At 39.3% G+C, this 22,039-nt stretch overlaps 1 long non-coding RNA gene across 1 annotated transcript; it reads left to right on the top strand.

The window, feature by feature from the left end:
- The first annotated feature begins 21,015 nt into the window (after positions 1-21,015).
- LOC107826935 (uncharacterized) lies at positions 21,016-21,829 on the top strand. The gene is made up of 2 exons (XR_001657384.2): positions 21,016-21,150; positions 21,439-21,829. It is a non-coding gene; the product is annotated as an uncharacterized LOC107826935 (long non-coding RNA).
- The last annotated feature ends 210 nt before the right edge of the window (positions 21,830-22,039 follow it).

A 22,039-nucleotide genomic window follows, 5' to 3' on the forward strand; every position in this document is an offset into this window, starting at 1 on the left:
TATGCAAAATTTACAAAGTGCGAATTTTGGCTAGATTCAGTGGCATTTTATGGTCATGTAGTATCGAGTGAAAGGATCAAGGTGGATCCAAAGAAGATTGAAGCAGTCCATAGTTGGCCAAGACCATCTTCAGCTATGGAAATTCAGATTTTTCTAGGTTTGGCGGGGTATTACCGTCGATTTGTAGAAGGTTTCTCGTCTATTGAAGCACCTATGACCAGATTGACCCAGAAGAGTGCTCCGTTCAGGTGGACTGAGAAGTGTGAGGAGAGATTTCAAAAGCTCAAGACAGCTTTGACTACAGCCCCAATATTGGTGTTGCCTTTGGGTTCGGGATCTTATACCGTATACTGTGATGCGTCGCTTATTCGTCTCGGCGCGATATTGGTGCAGGATGGTAGGGTGATTTCCTACACGTCTAGACAACTAAAGGTGTATGAGAAGAACTATCTTGTCCATAACCTCGATTTAGCAGCTATTGTTCATGCCTTGAAGATCTGGCGGTACTATTTTTATGGTGTCCCTTGTGAGGTCTACACAGATCACCGGAGTCTACAACATCTGTTCAAACAGAAGGATCTTAACTTACGACAGCGGAGGTGGTTAGATTTGCTTAAGGACAATGATAACACCATTCTATATCATCCCGGGAAGGCCAATGTGATGGATGATGCCTTGAGTTGCAAGGCGGGAGAGTTTGGGCAGCTTAGCATATCTACCAGTAGCAGAGAGGCCATTAGCCTTAGATGATCAGGCCTTGGCCAACCAGTTTGTTAGATAGAATGTTTCTGAGCCGAGCCGAGTTTTGTCTTGTGTGGTTTCTCGGTCTTCTCTTTATGATAGTATCAGAGAGCGTCAGTATGATGACACCCATCTTCGAGCCGGGTGAGGCTAGGCTATTGGGTACAGACTTGGTTCAGGATGCTTTGGAAAAGATTAAATTGGTTCAAGATCGACATCATATAGCCCAATCCAGATAGAAGAGTTATGCGGATCAGAAGGTTTGTGACATTGCATTCATGGTTGGGGAGCGTGTCTTGCTCCGGGTTTTGCCCATGAAGGGTGTTATATGGTTCGGGAAGAAGGACAAGCTGAGCCCTAGGTATATCGGACCTTTTGAGATTCTTAAGAGAGTTGGAGAGGTGACCTACAGACTTGCACTACCACCAAGTCTAGCTGCAGTTCATCTAGTGTTCCATATTTCTATGCTTCGAAAGTATCAGGGGGATCTGTCTCATGTGTTAGAGTTCAGCTCAGTCCAGTTACAAGGATCTGTCTTATGTTGAGGAGTCATTGGCCATTTTGGACAGGTAGGTCCGAAAGTTGAGGTCGAAGAATATTGCTTCAGTGAAGGTTCAGTGGAGGGGTCAGCCAGTCGAGGAGGCGACTTGGGAGACCAATCATGATATGCACAACTATTATCCTCATCTTTTCACCACTTCAAGTATGTCTCTATACTCGTTCGAGGATGAATGTTTGTTTTAAGAGGGGGAGGATGTAATGACCCGGCCGATCGTTTTGACTGTATTAGCCCCGATCCCTTATTTATTTCCTTCTCTGTGTTATACTGTGGTTACATAACTTTTCGGGATATTTGGTTTTGGTTTCAGGTAAGTTTCGGAGTAAAATGGGACATATAGTCCCTACACTGGAAGGTTAAGTTGTAAATGTTGGCCGTAGTTTGATTTGTGTGAATACGACTCCGGAATGAAGTTTCGTCGGTTCCTATAGCTCCGTATGGTGATTTGAGTCTTAGAAGCGTGTCTGTATGTTGATTTGGAGGTCCGTAGGTTATTTTGGCATTAATTGGCGGAAGTTGGAAATTGGTGGAATTTTGAAAAGTTTGACTGGGAGTAGACTTTTAGATATCGAGGTCAGATTTTGATTCTGGAAGTTAGAATAGGTTCGTAATGTCAATTATTACTTGTGTGCAAAATTTGGGGTTAATCATAGTTGCTTTGGTATGAATCGGCATTGGTTTTGAAATTCAGAAGCTCATAAGTGCTTAGGCTTGAATCGATTTTAGCGTTGTTTGATGTGATTTTTTGCTTCGAGCGTGTTCGTATGATGTTTTAGGACTTGTTGGTATGTTTGGTTGAGACCCCGGGGGCCTCGGGTGTAATTCGGACCATATTCGACGCATTTCGGTTCATTTTGGAATTTAAAGAAATTCTGGTTCTCCCAGTTCTGGTTTTCTCTTATGCGATTACGAAGCTCTGAGATTTGGCAAGCATGGTTTGGTGCTATGCGATCGCAAGATGGCTTATGCGATCACGAGGCTGGGTAGATCGGTGCATCGCTCGAACGCGTGGGTGATGCCACGTTCGCGATGAAGGAAGGGGAGGTCTGGGAGGTGAGTGCACTACTCTATGTTGTCGCATTTTGGTTCACACGATCGCGTAACCCCTAGAAAGTTTCTCACCGCATTCGCGTGCGGTCTTCCACGTTCGCGTAGTAGGTTATTGAGTTGTTGGTATTTTTGTTCTTCGCGATCACGTAGGAATTTTTTCGATCGGGTAGTGTAAATAACTGGGCAGTAGACTTAAATTTTAAAACGAGGATTTATTTTCTTATTTCACAATTTGGACTTTGAGAGATCGGTTTAAGGCGAATATTTGAGGGATTTTCATGGGGATTGTTGGGGTAAGAGTTCTTAACTCGTTTTTGATTAAATTCCACTAATCTATCATTGATTTCATCATGTAATTAGAGATTTGGGGTGGAAATATTGGGGGGAAAGTGTAGAAGTACTTAGACTTAATATTTGAGTTCTGAAAGGCGAACTGAGGTCAGATTTGAGTAATTCTTTTATGGTTGGACTCGATTGCGAATGGGTGTTCGGATTTTATAATTTTGGTCGGATTCCGAGACGCGGGCTCGGGGGTGACTTTTTGGGGGCGATTTTCCAATTCTTTTCTAACATCATGATTTCATTATTTAAATTAGTTTCTTATAGTTATATTTATAGTATGTAATTGTTTTGGCTAGATTAGAGCCGTTTGAAGTCGGAAAATCGAGGGAAAGGCATTCTAGTTGATTGATTTAGCGTGTTTTGAGGTAAGTAACTTGTCTAAACTTGTGTGAGGGAAATTCCCCTTAGGATTTGGTATTGTGGTGATAATTTGTGATATATGAAGGCCGTGTATGCAAGGTGACGAGGGTGTACGCGGTCTAAATGTTGAAATTACAATTTTAGCTACGTAGTTTCCTTTTTATGCCTTAATTGAGTTACTTTAGCATGTTGTAGTCATTATGTTTAGCCTAATTTCACACATCTTGCTGTCTTATCTCTTATTTGCAGCTTGAACTACATATTTAGTTGAGTTACTTTCTTTCTTAATTCCGTATTCATTACTTACCTAAGAGATTCTCTACTTGAAATTGCTATCCTTGAAATATCTTGTTGTTGAGTTTGGTGTTGATTTGCAAAAGATCGTGGTTTCTGTTAGGCAAGGTGTAAGTTGTGAAATTTCATTTTATTTAGTTTCTATGCTTTGGTTTTCGTGTTATTATTTGGTTGTTGCACGAGGTTTCTGCCATGTTATTATTACTATTTGCATGAGGTTTCTGCCGTGCGGTTGTTACTATTTGCACGAGGTTTCTGTCGTGCGGTTGTTACTATTTGTACGAGGTTTCTTTCGTGCCATTATGATTATTGATACGCATGCGGTGGTATAAGGTCTGGGCGTTGATACGCATGCGGTGAGATAAGGTGGGCTTGATATACGTGGCTATTAGGGGAACTTCTAGAAGTCATGCGATGTAATAAGGTGGGCTAAAACGTGGGATGCTATTTCGGAAAAATGATTTTCAAAACTAAATGTAAAGGCTCCCGCGGTGATAAAAGGAAAATGAGTTATTTTTATGATTTAGGACTACGAGGCGGTACCTCGGGAGTGCCTCTGTTGATATTCTCTATTTGCTGTATTGTTTGGTTATTGTTTACTTAACAAGTAAAATTCTTGTTTTCCTTTCATGATTTTATTAGCTTCCTTGATGTTAATTTTTGTAATTTCTTTATTGTTTCCCTTCCCTGTTATTTCAGTATATCATTATATTTTCTGTCTTGCTTCTTCTTATCTCCAGTAGGGCCTCGACCTGACCTCGTTATTACTCTACTGAGGTTAGGCTTGGCACTTATTAGGTACCATTATGGTATACTCATACTATGCATTTGCACATGTTTTGTGCAGATCTAGGTACATCCTATCAGCCTCGGTATTAGCACGTTGAGTTGCTTTCTTTGGAGACTTCAAGGCACACCTGCCCGCGTCTTTTCTTATTTCTTTACATCTTTATAGATAGTGATGTATAGGAGTGTTCAATATTGTATCTAGATCTTGTGCCTTATATTTTCACCAGGTTTTGGGAGATGTACATGTTGCGTTGTAAATTTTATTTCATATAGTTGTTGATGTTTTTGAGATTTAAATTATTATTTTAGTTATTTCGCATGTTTGATGGGATTACCTAGTCTTAGAGACTAGGTGCCATCACGACATGACATTCTGGAGCAATCGCACATGCGCATTTTGGGCCGCAGGTGCGGCACCATAGGAGCAGCCCTCGAGCAGCAGAAGTGTGTTTTTCATTGCCAGATGGGACCGCAGGTGCAGTCCATGTTCCGTAGATGCAAGGAAGGCATCGCAGAATCGGAGAAGACCTTGGATCGCAGAAGAAGACAATGTCCGCAAAATCGCTTGCGCAGAAGCGATAAGGGGTCCACTAGTGCAAGGCTTCTTGGCTTAAGTGGAATCCGCACCTGCGATGGTTTTCCCGAAGGTGCGATGTTGCAGAATCGACAAAATGGCCGCAGAAGCGGAAGTCACTAGGCATAAAAGGGAAATTCGAGGGTTTTGATTCATAATTCATTTTGGACTTAGAAAGATCAGTTTGAGGCGAAATTTCGAGGGATTTTTAGAGAGGACTTTGGGGTAAGGAATTCTAACTCGCTTTTGACTACATGAATCTATTTATAATTTCTTCATTTAATTAGTGTTTTGGAGTTGGAAATTGGGAAAAAATGGTAGAAACTCAGGCTAAATTTTTGAGTTTTGAAAGGCGAAATGAGGTCGGATATAAATAAATCTTGTATTCTTGGACTCGATATCGAATGAGTGTTCGATTTTTATAATTTTGGTCAAGTTCCGAGACGCGGGCCCGGGTTGACGTTTTGGGTTGATTTCTCAATTCTTTGCAAAGCTTGTAATTTTATTTGAATTTGTTTTCTATAGTTATATTTATAGTATAAATTTGGTTAGATTCAAGCCGTTCGGAGTTGGTAAATCGAGGAAAAGGCCTTTTAGTTGATTGATTTAGCACGGTTTGAGGTAAGTGACTTGTCTAACCTTGTGTGAAAAATTTCCCCTTGGAATTTGGTATTGTTGTGATAATTATGATATGTGAAACCCATGTACGCAATGTGACGAGTGTGTACATATGCTAAATATTGAAAATCCCGGTTTTTAGCTATGTAGTTTCCTTTCATGCTTTAATTTAATTACTTTAACATGTTATAGTCATCATATTTAGTCTAATTTCACATGTTTACTTGTCTTATATCTTATTTGAAAATTGTTGTACATGTTTAGTTGAAGTACTTGCTTCCTTTATTCCGTATTCATTATTTAATTGTTGAATTGTTTACTTGAAATTGCTATTCTTGGAATATCTTGTTGTTGAATTTGGTATTGAGTTGCAAAGGCCGTGGTTCCTATTGAGGCAAAGTGTAAGTTTTGAAATATCATTTTTATTGAGTTACTCTCCGATTGTTATTGTTGAGACTTGTGTACATTGTGGTTGAGCCATGGGCTCCTTATTGTGAAACTTTGTTATTGCTTGGCTTTTCGGGCAAGTTGTGTTATTGGGCACTTGAGGTACGAATTGTGATATGTTGTGATATTGATACGCATGCAGTGGTATAAGGTCTGGGTGCTGAAACGCATACAGAGAGAAATGGTGAGCTTGATACGCGTGGCTAGTATGCAAACTACTAGAAGCCATGCAGTGTGATAAGGTGGGCTAAAACGCAGGATGCTATTTCGGAAAAAATAATTTTTAAAACTAAATGTAAAGGCTCCCACGGTGATATAAGGAAAGATTGTGAGTTACATTTATGATTTGGGACTACGAGGCGGTACCTTGATAGTGGCCCTTGTTGATATTTCTATATTTGCTATATTTTTCTTGGTTGTTTGTTTCCTTAACATGTTAATCCTTGATTCCTTCTGTGCTGTATTAACTGCATTGATTCTATATTGTTAACTTTTGGTAAATTCCTTATTGTTTCATTTCTGTTGTCATTATCATTATATCGTTATATCTTTCATCTTGTTTCTTATTAGCTCCAGTAGGTCCTTGACCTTACCTCGTATCTACTCTACCGAGGTTAGGCTTGGCACTTACTGTGTACCATTGTGGTGTACTCATGTTACGCTTATGCACATCTTTTTCTGCAGATCCAGGTACTTCCTATCAGTCCTAGTAGTCGCACGCCCCCTGCTAGTACCGTAAGAGGCCGGGGTCGGGGCCGGGGCCGGGGTAGAGGCCGAGGACATTCACATGGTGTAGCCAGAGCACCCGCACGAGCTGCTGCAGAGGAGCCACCAGTAGTTCCAGTTGGAAAGCAAGCACATGAGACTCATGTTACTACACCATCCCTCCAAGTGACTCTTGCCCAGTTCCTGAGCATGTTCGGCACTTTAGCTCAGGCAGGGTTGATCCCACTTACTCCTGCCACATCTCAGGCCGGGGAAAGAGCATAGACTCCCGATGCCTGTACCCCAGAGCAGCGGGTTCAGCTTGATCAGGTCCCATGGTCATACCAGTACAACCGGTCGCTCAAAATAAGCCCGAGGTTGGGGCAAAACTCAGGCTTGAGAGGTATAAGAAGTACCACCCTCGTACTTTCAGCAATTTGGCGTCAGAGGGTGCCTAGGGGTTTCTTGAGGAGTGCCACTCTATCCTTCGTACTATGGGTATTGTGGAGTCTATTGGGGTTGCTTTCACTACGTTCCAGCTTAAGGGAGCGTCTTATCAGTGGTGGCGAGCATACGAGTTGGGCAGTCCGGCTGAGGTAGCTTCTTTCACTTGGGCTCAGTTCTCACATATGTTCTTGAGGGAGTTTGTTCCCCAGAGTCTCAGAGATGCATGAAGCATAGAGTTTGAGCAGTTCTACTAGGGTTCTATGACTGTATCGGAGTATGCGGTATGGTTCAATAATTTGTCCAGGCATGAACCATCCTTAGTTGCTACTGTTAGAGAGTGAGTCCGTCGATTTATCGAAAGGCTCAACCCTGGTATCAGATTTAGCATGGCTCGAGAGTTGGAGATGGATATTGCATACCAGCAGATAGTGAAGATCGCTAGGAGATTTGAGGGTATGTATGACTGGGAGAAAGAAGAGAGAGAGGCTAAGAGGCCTCGAGATTCTGGCACATATAGTGGCACTCGTGCCCCAGTTACAACTCGTCATGATAGGGGGCTATGTGAGTCATCCTGTTCATTCAACACTTTCAACTTCCATTGGTATTCCGGCCACTCATAGGCTCCAGGATCCCCATTATGAACCGCCATTGTCTAGTGCACCTCCTGCATGGGGTGCTTTCAACAGTCAGTCCAGCCGATCAGGCCAGAGTCAGTCACAATAGCCATATCCTCTGAGAGCTTGTTTTGAGTGTGCTGACACTCGTCATATGGTGAGGGATTGACCCAGACTCAGGAAGGGTGCACTTCCATAAACTACGCAGGCTCCCGTATTTCATCGGGTCCTCAAGCTTCTCGGGCCATGATTACCGCACCAGTTTCCACTCTACCTGCACAGCCAGCTAGAGTTGGAGGTCGGACATGTAGAGGTCGCCATGCCAGATATTATGCTCTTCCTGCTAGGACAGAGGCAGTTGCACCCGATTCAGTCATCACAGGTATTGTTCTGGTCTGTCAAAGAGATGCATCAGTCTTATTTGATCCGGGCTCCACTTATTCCTATGTGTCATCTTACTTTGCTCTATATTTGGGGGTATCCCGTGATTCTTTGAGTTATCATGTCTATATGTCCACACTTGTGGGAGATTCCCTTGTTGTTGACCATGTGTATCGGTCGTGTTTAGTTGTTCTTAGTAGTTTTGAGACCAGAGCCGATCTTTTGTTCCTCAGTATGATCGATTTTGATGTTATTTTTAACATGGATTGGTTGTCACCCTATCATGATATTCTTGATTGTCATGCCAAGACGCTGACGTTGTCTATGTCAGGTCTGTCGTGGGTAGAGTGAAGAAGTACTTTAGATTATGTTCCTAGTAGGGTTATCTCATTTCTAAAGGCCCAGCGGATGTTTGAGAAGGGATGTGATGCGTATCTAGCATATGTAAGAAATGCCACTGTTGATACTCCTATCGTTTAGTCAGTTCCGTTAATGAGGGAGTTTCCAGATGTATTCTCGGTGGATCTTCCGAGCATGCTGCCTGACAGGGATATCGATTTTGGTATTAATTTGTTACCGGGCACTCAGCCCATTTCTATTTCTCCATATCGTATGGCCCCACCAGAGTTGAAGGAGTTCAAGGAATATTTGCAGGAGTTGCTTGATAAGCGTTTCATTTGGCCTAGTGTATCACTTTGGGGTGCTCCATTCTTGTTTGTGAAGAAAAAGGATGGTTCTATGCGTATGTGTATTGATTATCGCCAATTGAACAAGGTTACAGTGAAGAAACGTTATCTTTTGCCTCGTATTGATGATCTATTTGACCAACTTTAGGGCGCAGAGTGTTCTTCGAGATTGACTTGCGTTCAGGCTATCATCAGTTGAAGATTCGGGATCCAGATATCTCGAAGACTGCCTTCAGGACTTGGTATGGTCATTACGAGTTTCTTGTGATGCCTTTCGGGCTGACCAATGCCTCAGCAACATTCATGCACTTGATGAACAGTGTATTCCGACCCTATCTTTACTTATTTGTCATTGTGTTTATTGACGACATTCTAGTGTACTCCCGGAGCCGGGAGGATCATGGGCAGCACCTGAGGACCGAGTTTCAAACCTTGAGAGAAAAGAAGTTATATGCAAAATTTTCAAAGTATGAATTTTGGCTTGATTCGGTAGCATTTTTGGGTCATGTAGTGTCGAGTGAGGGTATAAAGGTAGAACCAAAGAAAATTGAAGCAGTGCAGAGTTGGCCCAGATCGTCTTCAGCTACTGAGATTTGGAGTTTTCTTGGGTTGACAAGGTATTACCGTCGATTCGTAGAGGGTTTCATATCTATTGATGCACCTATGACCAGATTGACCCAGAAGGTTGCTCTTTTCAGGTGGACTGAGAAGTATGAGGAGAGCTTTCAAAGCTCAAGACAACTTTGACTTACAACCCCGGTGTTGGTATTGCCTTCAGGTTCGGGGTCTTATACTGTGTACTGTGATGCGTCGCGTATTGGTATCAGTGCGGTGTTGATGCACGATGGTAGGTTTATTGCCTACGCGTCTAGACACTTGAAGGTGTATGAGAAGAACTACCATGTCCATGACCTTGAGTTAGTGGCTATTATTCATGCATTGAATATCTGGCAGCATTACATCACTTCAAACAGATGGATCTTAACTTGCGGTAGCAAAGATGGTTAGAGTTTCTTAAGGACTATGATATCACCATTTTATATCATCCCGGAAAGGCCAATGTGGTAGCCGATTCCTTGAGTCGCAAGGCGGAGATCTTGGGCAGTTTAGCATATCTACCGGTAGTAGAGAGGCCACTAGCCTTGGATGTTCAGGCCTTGGCCAACAGTTTGTTAGATTGGATGTTTCGGAGCCGAGCCGAGTTTTGGCTTGTGTGGTTTCTCAATATTCTCTTTATGATCGCATCATAGAGTGTCAGTATGCTGACCCCCATATGTTTTTCCTCAAGTACACGGTCTAGCACGGTGATGCCAATAAGGTCACTATTGGGGATGAAAGTGTGTTACGGATGCAGGGCATGCTATGTGCGCCCAATGTGGATGGTCTACATGAGTTGATTCTCCTTGAGGCTCACAGTTCGCGGTACTCCATTCATCCGGGTGCGGTGAAGATGTATCAGGACTTGAGAAAACACTATTGGTGGAAGAGAATGAAGAAGGACATAGTGGAATATGTAGCTTGGTGCCTAAACTGTCAGCAGGTGAAGTATGAGCATCAGCGGCCAGGTGGATTGCTTTATAGGTTAGAGATTCCAGAGAGGAAATGGGAGCGGATCAATATGGATTTTGTTGTTGGGGTCCCACAAACTCGAAGGAATTTCGATGCAGTTTGGGTAATCATGGATATATTGACCAAGTCAGCTCATTTCATTCCAGTTGTGACTACTTATTCTTTAGAGCAGTTTGGCTTAGGTATATATTCGCATTCGCGATATTGTCAGGCTTCATGGCACGCCAATATCTATCATCTTTGACCGGGGTACACATTTTACATTGCAATTCTGGATGGACGTACAACATGAGTTAGGCATGCAGGTGGAGTTGAGTACACCATTCCACCCTCAGATGGATGGACAGTCCGAGTGCACTATTGAGATTTTGGAGGATATGCTTCGTGTGTGTGTGATGGAGTTTGGGAGTTTTTGGGATCAACTTTTGCCGCTTGCGGAGTTTACCTACAACAACAATTACCAGTCGAGCATTCAGATGGCCCCGTATGATGCTTTGTATAGTAGGCGATGTCGGTCTCTAATGGATTGGTTCAAACCGGGTAAGGCTAGGCCATTGGATACAGACTTAGTTCAGGATGATTTGAAAAAGGTTAAAGTGGCTCAAGATCGATATCGTACAGCCCAATCCAGACAGAAGAGTTATGCGGATCAGAAGGTTCGCGACATTACATTCATGGTTGGGGAGCGGGTCTTACTGCGGGGTTCGCCCATGAAATGTGTTATGTGGTTCAGGAAGAAGGGCAAGCTGAGCCCTAGGTATATCAGACCCTATGAGATTCTTGAGAGGGTTGGAGATGTGGCTTACAGACTTGCACTACCATGTAGTCTAGCTGCAGTTCATCCAGTATTCCATGTTTTAATTCTCCAAAAGTATCACGGCGATCCTTCTCATGTGTTGGATTTCAGCTCAGTCAAGTTGGACAAGGATTTGTCTTATGTTGAGGAGCCGGTGGAAATTTTGGACGGGTAGGTTCAAAAGTTGAGTTCGAAGAACATTGCGTCAGTGAAGGTTCGGTGGAGGGGTGAGCCAGTCGAAGAGGCGACTTGGGAGACCAAGAATGATATGCGTAGCCGTTATCCTAATCTTTTCACCATTCAGGTATGTCTCTATACTCGTTCGAGGACGAACATTTGTTTTAAGAGATGAAGGATGTAACGACCTAGCCAGTCGTTTCAAGTATTTTAGCCCCGATACTCTAATTTATGCTCCCTCTATGTTATGTTGTGGTTATTTAACTTGCCGGGGTGGTTGGTTTTGGTTTCGGGTGAGTTTCGAAGTAAAATGGGACACATAGTCCCTAAGTTAGACGTTTAAGTTGTAGGAGTTGGCCATAGTTTGACTTGTGTGAAGATGACTCTGAAATGGAGTTTTGACTGTTCCAATATCTCCGTAGGGTGATTTTGGTATTAGGAGCGTGTCTGAATGTTGATTTGTTGGTCCGTAGGTCGTTGCGACGTGACTTGGCGAAAGTTGGAAACTTTTGGAAAGTTTGGCAGGGAGTTGACTTTATTGATATCGGGGTCGGATCCCGATTCCAAAAGTTGGAATAGGTCCGTAATATAATTTATGACTTGTGTGAGAATTTTGATGTCAATTGGAGTTGATTTGGTATGAATCAACATCGGATTCGGAATTTGGAAGTTCATAGTTCTTAAGCTTGAATTTGGGTTGTGATTCGTAGAATTTATGTTTTTCGATGTGATTTTTGGCCTCGAGTAGGTCTGTTATGCTTTTTGGAACTAGTTTGTATATTCGGATGGGATCTGGGGGGGGGGGTGTGATTGGGATCGAATCCGAAACAAAATTGGACTTGTTCGATTTTTGTAGCACTGCTGCTTCTGGTCCAATCACGCCTGTGCATTTTGGGCCGTAGGAGAAGCCCTCGATACGCAGAAATGTGTTTTGTCATGGCCAACTGGGACCGCAGGTGCGATCCATGTTCCATAGAAGCGGAATCGCAGATGCGAGGAAGGCATCGCAGAAGCGGAGAAGGCCAGGGAGGCCTTGGATCGTAGAAGCGGACAATGTCCGCAGGTGCGAGACTTCTGGGCTTAAGTGGAATCCGCACCTGCGATGGTTTTTCTGCAGGTGAGGTGTCGCAGAAGCGACAAAATGGTCGCAGATGCGGAAGTCACTAGGCAGAAAAGGGAAAATCGAGGGTTTTGATTCATAATTCATTTTCGACTTAGAGAGCTCGGTTTGAGGCAAAAATTTGAGGGATTTTCAGAGGAATTTTGGGTGAGAAATTCTAACTTACTTTTGATTAATCTACACGAATCGATTGATAATGTTTTCATTTAATTAGTGCTTTGGAGTTGGAAATTGGGGAAAATGGTAAAAACTCCTTAGGCTAAATTGTTGACTTTTGAAAGGCGAAATGAGGTTGGGTTTGAATAATTCTTGGATGGTTGGACTCGATATCGAATGGGTGTTCGGTTTTTGTAATTTTGGTCTAGTTCGTAGATGTAGGCCCGGGTTGACTTTTTGCGTCGATTTCTCAATTCTTTGTAAAGCTCGTAATTTCATTGTTTGGATTAGTTTCATATAGTTATATTTATAGTACGAAATTATTTTGGTTAGATTCGAGCAGTTGAGAGTTAGAAAATCAAGGGAAAGGCCATCTAGTTGATTGATTTAGCGTGGTTTGAGGTAAGCAACTTGTCTAACCTTGTGAGAGGGAATTTTCCCATAGGATTTGATATTGTTGTGATAATTGTGATATGTGAAAGCCGTGTACGCAAGGTGACGAGTGTGTACACGGGCTAGATGTTGAAATTTCCGGTTTTTAGCTATGTAGTTTCCTTTCATGCTTTAATTTAGTTACTTTAACATGTTATAGTTATCATATTTAGTCTAATTTCACATGTCTACTTGACTTAACTCTTATTTTCAAATTGTACTACATGTTTAGTTGAAGTATTGGCTTCCTTTATTCCGTATTCATTTTTTAATTGTTGTATTCTTTACTTGAAATTGCTATTCTTGGAATATCTTGTTGTTGAATTTGGTACTGAGTTGCAAAGACCGTGGTTCCTATTGAGGCAAAGTGTAAGTTGTGAAGTATCATTTTTATTGAGTTACTCTCCGGTTGTTAGTGTTGAGACTTGTATGCATTATGGTTGAGCCGTGGGCTCCTTATTGTGAAACTCTGTTATTGCTTGGCTTTTCGGTGGACTTGATATGTGTGGCAAGTAGGGAAACTACTAGAAGCCATGCAGTGTGATAAAGTGGGCTAAAATACGGGATGCTATTTCGGGAAAAATGATTTTCAAAATGAAATGTAAAGACTCCCGCAGTGATATAAGGAAAGATTGTGAGTTACTTTTATGATTTGGGACTACAAGGCCGTACCTCGGTAGTGGCCCTTGTTAATCTCTCTCTATTTGTTGCATTTGTCTTGGTTGTTTGTTTCCTTAACATGTTAATCCTTGTTTCCTTCCGTGATGTATTAATTGCCTTGATTCTGTGTTAACTTTTGGTAAATTCCTTATTGTTTTATTTTCATTGTCATTATCATTATATCTTTCGTCTTGTTTCTTATTATCTCCAGTAGGGCCTTGACTGACCCCGTGACTACTCTACCGAGGTTAGACTTGACACTTACTAGGTACCGTTGTGGTGTACTCATGCTACGCTTCTGCACATCTTTTTTGTGTAGATCTAGGTACTTCTTATCAGTCCCAGCACTAGTGAGCTGAGTTTGCCTTGGAGACTTCAAGGTACACCTACCCACGTATGCAGGCCTCTGAGTCCCCTTATATCTTATTTTTCCTTATTTTATTATCCTATTATAGACAATGATGTATAGGATTTGTTTAGTACTGTTACTTAGAGCTTGTGACTTATATTTCACCATGTTTGAGAGTTGTACATATTGAATTACAGATTTTATTTATGTAGTTGCTGAGGTTTTGAGAGTCTAAGTTATTATTTAAATTATTATGCATGTTGTAAGGCTTACTAGGTTCCGTCACGACATTATTCGGAGGAAATTTGAGGTCGTGACACTTATCATCTAAATGTCTTGTTCCTGGAGAGATTTTATTCGCGTGAATGAAGAGAAAACAGGCAGAACCTAGAACGCAGCCAAAGAGTCAAACAAATTTTTACAAATAGGAGAAAAGGCAAAAATTATGTTATTAGACCTATCGTAGTTTGCATGCTACTTTTGTCTTCTCTTAAAACTTAAAATGTACGGAGCACATGATATGGGAAGTGTTGGTTTACTAAATAGGAATTGATTCTAACACTGGTGTCATTTTCCTTGATCCTGGCAACCAAATCACTTATGGTTTTGTTCTTAGTTAGGCAATTTTCATAATGGTCTATCTCTTTTACCGCTTGAATTCCTTATCGTAGATATAAATTTTTCAACTTTGCTCTTCTGTTTATGACTTTTTAAGTAGTAAGTATAGTTACTGTTCCTTATTGTTTTGTATCAGGCTTTGGATACCAAAGTTTGTGATGATATAGAGGCTGCTGAGCTAACCCGTAAGGTAAGCCTTTTGCTTAACTGCTTAGGTCTCTTTTCAAGTTTAGTGCATAATCCTACTGATGTCTTTATTTTTTGGTTGAGAGATTTTTAAGTAGTTAAAATAATACACCTTTGTCATAAAGGTGGGATCTTAAGACTAATGTAATGAAGAAATCAGAAATAACCACTGCATATCGGATGTAATAATTATACATTTTATAAAGGATTTTATTATTATGAAACTTTTTGAGGCTTGACATTGATTTTATTACATTAGAAGCAATGGGATTGCAGTGCACCTCAAGTCTTTGCAATAGAAACTGTAGCTTATGTGATTTCTCTTTTTGAACTTGTGTTGGCAGGGTTGTGTTAGTTACAAAAGTTTGTTCAACAAGAAAATGTTAACATTTATACTAGAAAGGTAGTTGCAATCTTGCAAATCCTTGAATTCTTTTGAATCCTGCAATTTGATGTTACTGATAGTTCTATTTTTTTTTTTAAATTCAAATATTTAGGATAACAACAATCGTTTGAAATGCTAAAGTAGCAACTCTGTTAACGACACATACTAACCATTCTAAATTAAAGGTTTTTTCTCTGGTGGAAACTGTATGTCCCACAATACTAAGTCATAGAGAAGCCATGAGTTATTTAGATATAGTGTGTTGCACATATTGCTATCTAATCTCTCTCTCTCTCTCTCTCTTTATATATATATATATATATATATATATATATATATATATATATATATATATATATATATATATATATATCTTTCGACACGCAGTTTATGTTGGGAAACGTGTCAGGCTAATACACGGAAAAAATATTTGAAAGAGAAAAGCAATAAATTGCATAAGACAAGATTTACGTGGTTCGACAATTTTGCCTACTCCACGACCACACAAAGAATAACTCTTTATTAATTGAAGAGAGAAAGAAGAAGTTGAGGTATGATTTGCAAATGAAAATGCATGCCCCTTTTACCTTTATTTGAATGCTCTGCCGAGGTAAGCGCTTACATCATAAGAATGCCGATGTAAGCGCTTACATCATACGAATGCTGATGTAAGTGCATACATCATAAGTTCATCTCTTTTTGATTTTTCTTTCTTTTGTTTTGTCCACTTTTCTTTCTTTCTCATACAACAACAGGTTTGCTACTATCAATCTCCCCCTCAAACCTATGTTACATCAAGAAAGAAATTAAAATAAAGATTTACTATTCTCTGGTGGCGCCTTCACCCTATCAGTCTTGAAGGCTAACTGAGGCAGTGCACAGCCTCAGTTTGTCAACACTAACAACTTTGGTCAATATTTCTGACGGATTCTTTGATTCCGGCATCTTCTGCATGGGAAAGAGTATCTTCACTTATCAACTCTCGGATATGATGATACCTCAACTGGATATGCTTCGATCTTGCATGAAACACTGGATTCATGGCAAGATGAATTGCACTCTGCCTATCACTGAAAAGCTCACAATTGTCCGCTCTTTACCTAACTCTTTAAAAAAATTCTTGAGCCAAATTATCTCTTTTCCAGCTTCTGAGATTGCCATATACTCTGCTTCAATGGTAGATAGAGCAACACTTTTCTGAAGTCTAGACATCCAGCTAACAACAGTACCACCCAAGGTGAATATGTAGCATGTGGTACTTTTTCGACTATCCAGATCACCGCCTAAATTTGCAGCAGCAAAACCTTGTAAGATAATATTGCTCCTTTTAAAACAAAGTGCCATACCTGAGGTGCCTTTGAGATATCGCAATATCCATTTTACACCTTCCCAATGCTCCTTTCCTGGATTTGACATGTATCTACTGACAACTCCAACTGCATGGGCTATGTCAGGTCTAGTGTAAACCATAGCATACATCAAACTTCCTACTGCTGAATCATATGAAACTTTGGACATGTACTTCCTTTCTTCATCTGTCTTAGGTGATTGGTCTTTCGACAGATTAAGATGGCTTTCGAGTAGAGTGCTTCTGGTCTTTGCATCATGAAGACTGAACCTGCTTTGTACCTTATGTATGTACTTTTAGTGAGACACTTTTAAGGTTCCTTCAGACCTGTTTATGCTAATCCTCATCCCAAGCATTTGCTTAGCTGGTCCTAAGTCTTTCATTTCAAACTCCTCCACCACTTGTTGCTTAACCATGTTGATCTTATTTATGTTAGATCTTGCAATTAGCATATCATCAACGTACAACAGTAAAATGATAGAGGATTTATCAAGATTTTTGATATAACAACAATGGTCCATCTCACATCATGTGAAACCATTATTATGCATGAATCCATCAAATTTCTTGTACCATTGTCGGGGTGCTTGTTTCAAACCATACATACTCTTCTGCAACTTACACACAAGGTTTTCTTTACCAAAAACTTGAAAATCGTCAGGTTGCTTCATGTAGATGTCTTCTTCAAGATCACCACACAAGAAAGCAGTTTTAAGATCTAGCTGCTCCAAATGCAAATTGTTTGCAGCTACGATACTTAGCACCAACTTGATAGTAGTTAATTTGACTACATGAGAGAAGATCTTGGTGTAGTCAATCCCTTCCTTCTGCTGAAAGCTTTTTACTACTAATCATGCTTTGTATCTCTTCTTACCATCATGCTCTTCCTTGATCCTGTACACCCACTTATTTTGCAATGCCTTCTTTCCTTTTGGTAACTCTGTAAGCATCCATGTTTTATTCTTTTGAAGCGAATTCATCTCTTCTTTCATGGCTAGCTTCCACTTATCAGAGCTTATCACCTGCATTGCTTCAACAAAATGCTCTGGTTCTCCAGCATCGGTCAGAAGTAAATAGTGGAGAGAGAGAGAGAGAGAGAGAGAGAGAGAGAGAGAGAGAGAGAGAGAGTTAACATATCTGGACCATTCATGACTCTTTTAGATCTCCTTAATATAGGTTCAGGATTAAGTGATCCCGAATTTGATTCAAGTCCTGACTCCAGATCTGGTTCTCCATCTGATTCTATCTTTGATTCTGGTTCTGATTCTGATTCTGATCCAGATTCGGCTTCTGATTCGGCATCTTCAATTTCAGATCCAGTTGTAGTCTCTCTAGCCACTTCATTTTCTGAAATTTCTTATAAGTCAACTGTTTTAAATATCTGTCTATTGGTGCTGGTTGGTTCTACTTCAAGCTTGTCTTTGTATATCACATTTTCATTAAATGTGACATTCATGTGTCTTAGAATATTTTTATTCTGATCATCCCAAAATCGATAATCAAAATTATCATCACCATAGATAATAAATAAATATTTCTTGGCCTTAGGATCAAGCTTATCTCTATCATTAGAGTTTACATGCACATAAGCAACACAACCAAAAAATTTCAGATATGAGAGAGTAACCTCCTTTCCTGTTCATACCTCCTCAGGAATTTCAAAATTCAGCGATACAGAGGGTCCTCTATTTCTTACCAACATCTGGTTGCCATTGTATGTGCTATCTTTTACTTCTGCATTTGATTGTTTTGATAAATTATAATTGGATTATTATTAGAATTTTCTAATTTCTTTCTCTCTTTTGATCCTTTGCTATTTTTTTTAATATATGAAGGATACAGTTCTCCAACAACAGGAAATGAAGTCAACCACATACTAGGAGGAGTTTGAAGGCAAAGGAACAGTTTGGAGATCTTTTATATTATTTTTTGGGTCATGTATATATACATAGAAAATGTATTATAATGTATATTAGAATACTTTATATTGTTTGACTTTTTAGCAATGAAAGGTTCTTATATATTTCTATTTCTCAGAACTGCTTTATTGACTACAAAGTAACTTTGTATTTTATGATAATTTTATTTGTCATTTATCATGATAATTTATAGTGACAATTTTATTTTGTCAGTAATAGCAATGTTTTTAGCGATGAGATGATAGTTTTAGCTACAAAATTGTAAGCCAATTTTATTAAAGCAAATTTATCACTAATTTTTATATTTAGGGTCGAAATATCTTTTTGTATATAATAGGTAGTTTTTAGTGACGGAGTTAAATTTATTCTACTACGAAATACATATAACTTTAGAGACAATTAATGTTGTCACTAATTAAACTAAATAGTTAGTGACAAGGTAGTTTCGTCGGTATTGATGACTTCTTTAGTGACGAAAACATACTATCAACTACAATTTTTTTATACTTTTTTTGACAAATAAGTTTGTCACAAATACTATACATTTGGGGACAAAAATCAATTTCGTAGTTAATATAACTTTATTTAGTGACGAATCACTAAGTTGTCTTTGTATACCTTTAGTGACGTGCATTTAAGGACGAATGATTGAAAAAAAAAAAATTTCGTCAAAAAAAGTTTTTTATGACGAAATATGAATTTTAGGTGGCAAAATAATTTGTCATTGATAATCGAATTTGTTGTAGTGTAGCGTGCATTGTGAAGTCTTTATATGAACTTCACATTTCCTGACAATGTCCAGAGGTTCGCCGTCTGCTAGATAAACTTTCCCAAATTTTCCAGCAATATATTTATGCAATAATTCTTTGCATGATGTAGAGTGAAAGGAAGCACCTGAGTCGAGAATTCAAGATTCGACTGGACTATCTGCACAACAAATTAGTGCATCACTGATTTGTTCAACAATTGCATTTGCTGAATTATCATCCTTGTATTGATCGTTCTTCTTCTTCTTTGGCTCTCTACACTGACTGTTGTAGTGGCCCTTTTTATCGCAATTCCAACACATAATATCTTTGCGATTTTTGAATTGCCCTCTTCTCCTTGACTTTGATCTGCCACGACCATGACTTTGTCCTCTTTGGCTGTTTCTCCCCTGCTTTCGGTATTCAAAGAAGATCCTGGGGAATCACTTGATTCTCTCCGGCGAATATCTTCTCTTAGAACCAAGTCTCTAATATCATCTAATTTGAGTTTGATACTTCCCGATGAACTGCTAACTGCAGTTACTATTGCAGACCAACTCTCCGGTAGAGATGATAGTAAAATCAATGCCCTAACTTCGTTATCGAATGTTATTTTGATAGAACTCAACTGAGTTAATATTAATTAAATTCATTGATATGTTCCGTAACAGATCCACCTTCTGTCATCTTTAAGTTGAACAATCGACGCATCAAATAGACTTTATTTGAAGCAGATAGCTTCTCGTACATATTTGATAACGCCTTCATCAGGCCTGCAATGGTCTTCTCGTTAATGATATTAAATGCCACATTTCGTGTTAGCCTCAAACAAATCACACCAAGAGCTTGGCGATCTAATAGATCACAATCTGCTTTGGCCATATTCTCTGATTTTACCTCGGTCAGAGGTAAATGTAACTTTTTATGGTACAAATAATCCTCTATTTGCATTTTTCAGAGTCCAAAATATTTGCCATTGAACTTGTCAATATTAACCTTCTCTTCTTCCGATGCCATTTTTCACAAAAATAATTTATATGAATAGTGCCTGTGAATAGTAATGATGATCAATAATGCCGCACTATTCTTGAGAATAGTATCTGCACCGATACAATACTTTTTTATTAGAATTACACTATCTGTGCTCTAATACCAGTTGTTGGGAAACGTGTCAGGCTAATAGAAGGGAAACATATTTGAAAGAGAAAAGCAATAAATTGCACAAGACAAGACAAAATAAGATTTACGTAGTTCGACAATTTTACCTACTCCACGGCCACACAAAGAATAACTCTTTATTAATTGAAGAGAGAAAGAAAAAGGTAAGGGATGATTTGCAAATGAAAATGCATACCCCCTTTATAGGTATTTGAATGCCATGCCGAGGTAAGCGCTTATATCATAGGAATGCCGATGTAAGCGCTTACATCATACGAATGCCGATGTAAGCGCATATATCATAAGAATGTCGATGTAAGCGCTTACATCATACGAATGCCGATGTAAGCGCATATATCATAAGAATGTCGATGTAAGCGCTTACATCATAAGTTCATCTCTTTTTGATTTTTCTTTCTTTTGTTTTGTCGACTTTTCTTTCTTTCACATACAACAACAAGTTTGCTACTGTCATTTTACAATTTTCAATTCTCTAGGCGTATGTAGTTTGAGTGATAATTATATTTCTACTTGAGGTAAGCCAATAGCCAAAAGTTATTCCATGTGCTCTTTCCATACACTTTGTTGCATTCAGAATCAAACGAACAAACATAGCTGGATTCACACTGTACGGGGTCTCTATAGTTGAGCTATCCTTTAAGTTGATTTCTCCTTTTCTCAACTGTATTAGGTATTAATTAATGAAAAAAGAAAATAATCTTTTTAGTTCTCAAGTTATTATGCAATTTTATTTTTAGTCCCTATATTATTTTCGGTAGCAGTTTTAACCTTTATGCTCTTTTGGTCGAATGATAGAAGGAAGCTCCACCAAGAGAATTGACGTTAACTTCTGTATGAAGCTCAATTGTAGAAGGATGTCTTTTCTGAATTAATGGTTGCTTCGAGGGGCTTCATTTGATCTAGGTAATCTTTTTCCATCAACCATATTATTATTCAAAAAAGAACTGTAGAGAAATCTCCAAATACCTCTTCCAATAGTTTGGGTACTTGTTTGATAATTCAGATATTGGACCTGTACCTTTTGAGAGCTTGAGATTCGACAGTTGTTCCTTGTTAGTTCATTTTATGAGAATCAGAAGTTTTGCAGGAACTTCAAACAGTTAACCAATTTAGAATCTGGTAGTAATAATAAATATACTAGGGAAAAGAAAAACAAGATATTAAATAAAGCGAGAAGGTATTTTTGTGCAGATTTGAATGATTTTGACGCGCACTTGGAGGAGTAGAGTAACAATAGTGAGAAGATAGAAGAAAATCAGAAGGATAATGGCGTGGCTGGAAAAGTGGAATGAAGATACTTGTTTAAATGTTTGGTATCGTCGATTTACACCTTTTATTTTTCCTTCACCATGTTGCCTTACAGTTTGAAGAGTCAATTACTACGTTCTTCCTCTACCCCTTTTCCTATTTAAAAAAAGAATGGTGTTTCGTGTCTCAAGGTTTTCTGGAGAGGCTTTGTTAGGGAAGTTATCACTTTTCTAGCAAGGTGAAACTATAGAAATCTATAATTCTTTATTGATAAAGAGTATGAAGAGATAGTGGTCTGTGCTCTGGAATAAATTAAAGGGCTGCTGATTTTTACATTGATGGAAACTTGTTCTGCTTCTCTTTTTCCTACTGGTATTGGATATGAAGTTAAGATTTTATCCTGGAATTCGATTCATCAAAGGCACTTATTTTTCGTTAAATCTTTAGCTTAATGATGATAAACTTAATACACAAGAATGGGAAAAGTCTAAGAACGACTGCTCTACCATATAATTAATTATATGCAATTGTTGCTATCACTACT

The sequence above is a fragment of the Nicotiana tabacum genome, chromosome 23, assembly GCF_000715075.1.
Source record: "Nicotiana tabacum cultivar K326 chromosome 23, ASM71507v2, whole genome shotgun sequence".
Classification (NCBI taxonomy): domain Eukaryota; kingdom Viridiplantae; phylum Streptophyta; class Magnoliopsida; order Solanales; family Solanaceae; genus Nicotiana; species Nicotiana tabacum.